The sequence below is a fragment of the Ovis canadensis genome, chromosome 26 (genome assembly GCF_042477335.2).
Source record: "Ovis canadensis isolate MfBH-ARS-UI-01 breed Bighorn chromosome 26, ARS-UI_OviCan_v2, whole genome shotgun sequence".
In the NCBI taxonomy this organism is placed as follows: domain Eukaryota; kingdom Metazoa; phylum Chordata; class Mammalia; order Artiodactyla; family Bovidae; genus Ovis; species Ovis canadensis.
The window spans coordinates 24,074,552-24,080,551 of NC_091270.1; the positions used below are offsets into that span (position 1 = coordinate 24,074,552).

At 37.7% G+C, this 6,000-nt stretch overlaps 1 long non-coding RNA gene across 2 annotated transcripts in view; it reads left to right on the top strand.

Moving 5' to 3' along the window:
* The window catches only part of LOC138430966 (uncharacterized), a 29,589-nt gene extending 24,029 nt beyond the window's left edge, over positions 1 to 5,560 (top strand). The window contains exons 4-6 of one of the 2 annotated variants that reach the window (XR_011253462.1): positions 144 to 197; positions 3,129 to 3,236; positions 3,349 to 5,560. This is a non-coding gene — a long non-coding RNA (uncharacterized lncRNA). Of the gene's footprint in view, positions 1 to 143; positions 198 to 297; positions 410 to 3,128; positions 3,237 to 3,348 lie in introns of those variants that run through there. The other variant, XR_011253461.1, reaches the window with a different exon arrangement.
* The last annotated feature ends 440 nt before the right edge of the window (positions 5,561 to 6,000 follow it).

Consider the following 6,000-nt stretch of genomic DNA (forward strand, 5'->3'; position numbering starts at 1 on the left):
GAATGACTCTTTTACCTGTGCATAGTATTGTAACATCCTGTGTTAGTCATCTGGAAAATACTGAATAACTGATTCATGTAGCTCTTACAAATATTGATGATTTCATTAATGATATAAAAATATATTTATTATTATAACTACAGATTTCACAAGAAAAGTCAAGTGGTGAGAAGCTGTTAAATCTCATAGTTGTAAAGGTAATTATTCCAAAATCTAATCTGCATGTAAAAACTCAAATGTTATCACTGATAACTCATGCTGACAATTGTTTTTCTTTTTTTTTTTTTTACATACCAGGCTTACTTTACTTATTTTCAGTGTAATAGCTGTCCAATACCCAGATCTGTATAACTATAGTTTATCTACTAATCATTTGTTGAAATAAAACATTTGTTGTTGTTGTTGTTCAGTTGCTAAGTCATGTCCAACTCTTTGTGACCCCATGGACTGCAGTACACCAGGCTTCTTTGTCATTTACTATCTCCCTGAGTTTGCTCAAACTCAAATCCATCGAGTTGGTGATGCCATCCAACCACCACCTCATCCTCTGTCGTCCCCTTATCCTCCTGCCTCAATCTTTCCCAACATCAGGGTCTTTTCCAATGTCAGCTCTTTGCATCAGTTGGCCAAAGTATTGGAGCTTCAGCATCAGTCCTTCTAATGAATATTCAGGACTGATTTCCTTTAGGATGGACTGGTTTGATCTCCTTGCAGTCCGAGGGACTCTCAAGAGTCTTCTCCACCACCACAGTTTGAAAGTGTCAATTTTTCAGTGCTCAGCTTTCTTTATGGCCTAACCCTCACATCCATACATGACTACTAGAAAAACTGGTGCATTGCAAAAACATTGGCCAGTTTTAGCTCAAAACTCAGTCACAGTGTTTTCCCCATGATAACACTGCACTTCACTATTGAGCTGACATACTCTATGGGTAGTTCCCGTTTCGTCAGGCAGTGTTAAAAAAAGACATATAGTCAAGGGTTGACATTTAATAATAATTGGTACTATTTTCTGCCTCATCAAGGGCATTCTTAAGAGAAATTGGCAATTTTTTTCCTTTAGCCACAAGTATGTGATGGTGAAAAATAGGATGACAACCTGCATGGTTTGGTACCACTCTGTTTATGCTAATAAGCAAGCTATTTTACCCATTATTGCTAGCATCAGTACTGTGAAAAAGGCAAGCAATGCCTTAATATTATCATGACAAATGTTTAGACTTCATGGACCATGTGGGACTTTCTCAGGAACCCTCAGGGCCCATGTGCCATGCCTGAGTGCTGGCCTGATACAGGGCACGCCCAGCGCTGGTTGCATATTAAAAGAATGGAAAGATTATTTAAATACTGTTGCTCAGGTCCCAAGCCAGGCTGATTAAGTCACAGCTGTTGAGAGTGGGGCTCAGTATTTTTTAAAAAAGCTTCCTAGGTGTTTCTACTGTCAGTAAAGTTGAGAAACTTTGGTCTCAGTGGTATTTGAACCTGTTTTCAAGTGTTTGTTCCTATTTTAAATTTTATTATTCTGGCTTTTCACAAGTTCATTGATGTGCTAAGAATACTTACCATTCTTCCATCTCATTCAAAGTTTAAACTCTATAAGAAAACTTTTTAGACTTTAAACAAAGAAGATGATAAAGCATTAATGAACTATCACCTAGTTTGTACAATTAATTGGCCTTTTTGTTTTAACCTTATTGCATTGCTTTTTATTAAAAGACAAATATAAAAATAAAAAGCTTATCTCCCATTTGTTCTTAAAAAATAATCAGGGGACTAGGTTAGAGTAGGTATAGTTTTAAATCATTCTTTTGTAATTACTCCCATAATGGGAATGGTGATCAAAAGGCTGTTCTTTCAGAGTTAAAGTATTTGAATCACAAAGATTGCAATCCTCTGCCTGTACTAGACCTAGAGAAGTATCAGTGCAATTTTAAAACATGTCTAACAATGCATTTATTTTAAAATGTTTCCTTCTTGGTTCATCACAGTACTTTATCTTGAAGCCATTTGGTTTATTGAGAATTTATTCTATTCTTTGTATTTCAAAATGATTATTGATTGCTATATGAACTTGTTCTTGGTAAAGAATCCACATGGTGGGTTTTTTTTTTTTTTTGCATTTACTGATAAGCAAAGAAAATCATATTGTGATGTATTAAATTCCTTCTTATACATAGAACTTTTCTCGATTTTGAATTTTACTGGATAGACTATTCTAGCATCAATGGACAAAGAGTTAAGCCTGTTGATATAAATATGTGATAGCTCTCTATAAGGGACAGGATTTCCTGATAAATATTAGACCATAAAGCAAAGGGTAGCAGTATTATAAAAATAAATTTTCTGCTTATGACATCTTTTCCTACGAAAAAATATAAAATCCTTTTAAAGATAACTTATCATTTTTTATGCTAACCCTCCCACACCTGAGCATACTTTTCTTTTTCTTTCCTTCAAAAATAAAACAAGCCAAGAAAGTCTCAGTGACACCAAGGGAGCTAATGGCAAAAATCCATGGCTGTGGTCTGTGGGCGCTAGCCCTCTAGCCTGGTTGGTAAAACTATTCACAAAATGTCATTTGAACACTTTACTAGATGGAACTTAAGATGAGACTAGGAGGGGAAAAAGTATTTTTCTCCCTTCATATGGACTGTAGTTCTGAGCTGTTATCAAGCTGTCTCATATACCACCCAAGAGTGACTGATAGTCAGAGTCCGAACGAGAAGGAGAGAATTCCTCCAGGTCAGAAGAAGAGGATAATGATTTTTTAAGAGTATATCAGGAGATTGATGACATAGAGAGGATTTTCAGGCAGGCAAAGGAAATGGCTGGAAATAAACGTCTTGAGTTGTGCTAGTTTTCCGCCATTGCTTTCAGAGCTGCTGCAGGGAACAGCTTCACAGCCTTATTGACCATGAAGCCAGTAACATTTCCATTAAAATTTCCTAAATTAACTCTCTGGATGCTTGTGGACAAAGAGCAAATGGTCAGGCCTGAGGTTTCACTGACTTAACAATATTTGCTCTCCTTTTATTTGTTATTATTAGTTTTACTCTCTTTTAAATGATCAAATAAATTATTTAAGTTATTTATTTAAACTATCAGTACATCAAACTTGTATGAAACAGGGAAGGAATATGAAATCCTATGCTCCCTTCAACGGACCTCATTTACCTTGGATTGCAGTCCCAGGCTCTGTTCTCCTTTTGGACCCCTGAGATGGGACTCCATGCAGGGTGAGTGTGAGCTCCCTACACTTTTATCTGCGACCCTGCCTAGCACCATTATCTTGGGGGAAAAAAGTTACATCTGCATATAATTTTGTATCTTGTCTTTTCTTCCTTACAGAGTATTACCCAATGATAATACCTGTCCATCACCATCTCCCGGAGTTCACTCAAACTCACATCCATCGAGTCGGTGATGCCATCCAGCCATCTCATCCTCTACCGTCCCTTTTTCCTCCTGCCCCTAATCCCTCCCAGAATCAGAGTCTTTTCCAATGAGTCAACTCTTCGCATGAGGTGGCCAAAGTACTGGAGTTTCAGCTTTAGCATCATTCCTTCCAAAGAACACCCAGGGTTGATCTCCTTTAGAATGGACTGGTTGGATTTATGTTACAGATATCTTATTTGAAATATCTTGGCTTATTTCCACTTTTATAATCCCTTTTCTCCTTCTCTGCCGCTTTCCTGTTCCTTGATTCTCATCCTTATTTCAAAGTTATAGGAAAGAGTCATAGATCTGTAACCATTATTCACCATATATGATGTCTCAGGTGTAGATCTTTTTCACAGTCTTACTCTGAGATAGGAATTATCATTTCCCCCAGTTTGCTGATATTGAAACTCAAGCTTAGAAAGAACACGTGAATTAATGAGGTTGGTAGGTGTGGAGTCATGGGTGGACTCAAGCTGTACTGCCTTTCCCTGCAAAATGAGATTTTTGATCACTCTGCCTGTGAAGCTGTCTCTAACCATTGCCACAGAGTGTTCTTTAAAAAAGGAAGTTAATATTAGTTATTAACTAACATAGATTATGTTAACCTCAAAAGAATTACAATGTATTCCAAATAGCAGAAGCATCCCTTAATGGTCCTTTACAAGGCTGTGATCTGTAGATTTATCCATCTTGAAGTCATTTGTGTTTTTTACACTTCGCATCTCACGGAGCACAATTTTCAGAAGTTTGTTGTTCACCCCATTAAGTCCTCCTCCTTTTAGACCTCTAGAAGTTCTGCGCTCATCACTCCTTTCAGCTTCACAACAGCTCTCCGAGTTGCTGCCTTCGTCTGGGTTCACTCCCTGCCCCTCTTCTTGCATTATTGGCACCTGTCATATCTCATCTCAGCTTTGACTTTCGGAGTCATAAACCAGTCAGCACTGTTGTCTCCACTTCTTCTTGATGCCTCTAATTGCCCTCCTTTGGATCCTTTCCCCATCAACTGTATTCTTCTGAAAGTACAGATCAAACAGATTTCACAAATTATTTCTGATATGAAAGCTTTGTTTGGGAGCTACTGTGAAGGATGGATTAAAAAGGGAGTTACATCTAAAAGTCTCAAAGCTCTTGGTGTAATTAAGAGACAATGAGGCCTTGCTGGGGGGCGGGGGGAAGCAGGGGGCGGGGTGGGGAGGGGGAGACGGGTGATTAGTAAAGGAATGCTCTTGGTGTTAGCCCACTCTGTGGCCTTGGCAAACACTGAAGGTCTTTGGGTCTTAATCCTTTTACTTCCAAGAGGAAAGCTGTAATGACTACCTTTCCTTATTGTTTTGAACATTAGAGGAAATATATTCATTTAGACTTAAAAGAAGTACTCCAAAAGTTGTTGTTATTACAATCTAGATTAGACACAATTGTGTTAAAAAAGGAGGTATAGATAATGAAGGAGAAAAGAATGAAAAAGCCCTCCAAGCATGTTTATCCTGAGAGACTGGGATAAGATTAATATACCTTGGATTATTTCTGGCCTTTGAGATTTCTGGCTTGTTCCTAACCTGCCACAATATATGGGATTTTGATTCTCATTTGGAAAAGCTACTGTTTTTTAAAAGATATAGTTTTGACAACACTGGCCTATTATTTGTCAGGTAACTATGTTATCTGTGCATTTCTATATGTAAGAAGATGGTAAAGGTGGGTAGTGACTGGAGAAATTGAGGGCTCAGCAAAGGGGTAGGAGGAAGAAAGACAGGAGTAGAAGGGGGAGATGGTTTTTTATTTTTTTGATTCATAGCTTACACTTGGGTTTGCTCCCAGGTGTTTTTAAGTAGTGTACAGATTTCCTGCTGATTATTGATTCTGCTTTATAATATCTGTATTTTATTACAGTTTGTTGCCTAAAGTTGAGTAAGCAAGTGATAGATTTCTTTAAAGTGTTTGCTCTCCAAGAAGACATTGATTCCTATTATATTGTGGCTTAATTCACAGATTCTTCCAGGGAGGACCTCTGTTCATTGCTCAGGTTCAAGGCTCTAGCCGTTTATCCTTCCCTAGATTATTCTTGCCCAAAGGAAAGGTTTCACCAATAAAGCAGCAGGGTCAAGTCTTACATTATAAACAATGATATTGATTAAAAATTTGCATTTCTCCCTGTCAGTACTCATGCTTCCAGCTTACAGTGATGTACCCTGTCAAATTTCTGTAATACATTCCCTTGCCGCTTGAAAAAATATATTAGAAGGACTAACACCAAGTACATACTTCCTACAATAAGATTTCAATACCTCGATGCTTTCTGGTTTTGCCTCCCCCCACCTTTTGTATCCTTCCTGTAGATTTTGTAATCTGTGTGCTCTGTATTCTTTTTCATCTTCCAAGTATCTGACATTCAGATTATACCCACGGTTTCACTTGCTGGTGTAGAACATCCTTCAGTGTGTTTTCATCAGGGCTTTTAACATGTATTTTGAAAAATTTACATAACCTGCCTTCACTTTTCTGTTTCCTCCCGCAGTTCAACTGACCAATATACTACACAATCTAGTTCTTCCTGTTTTC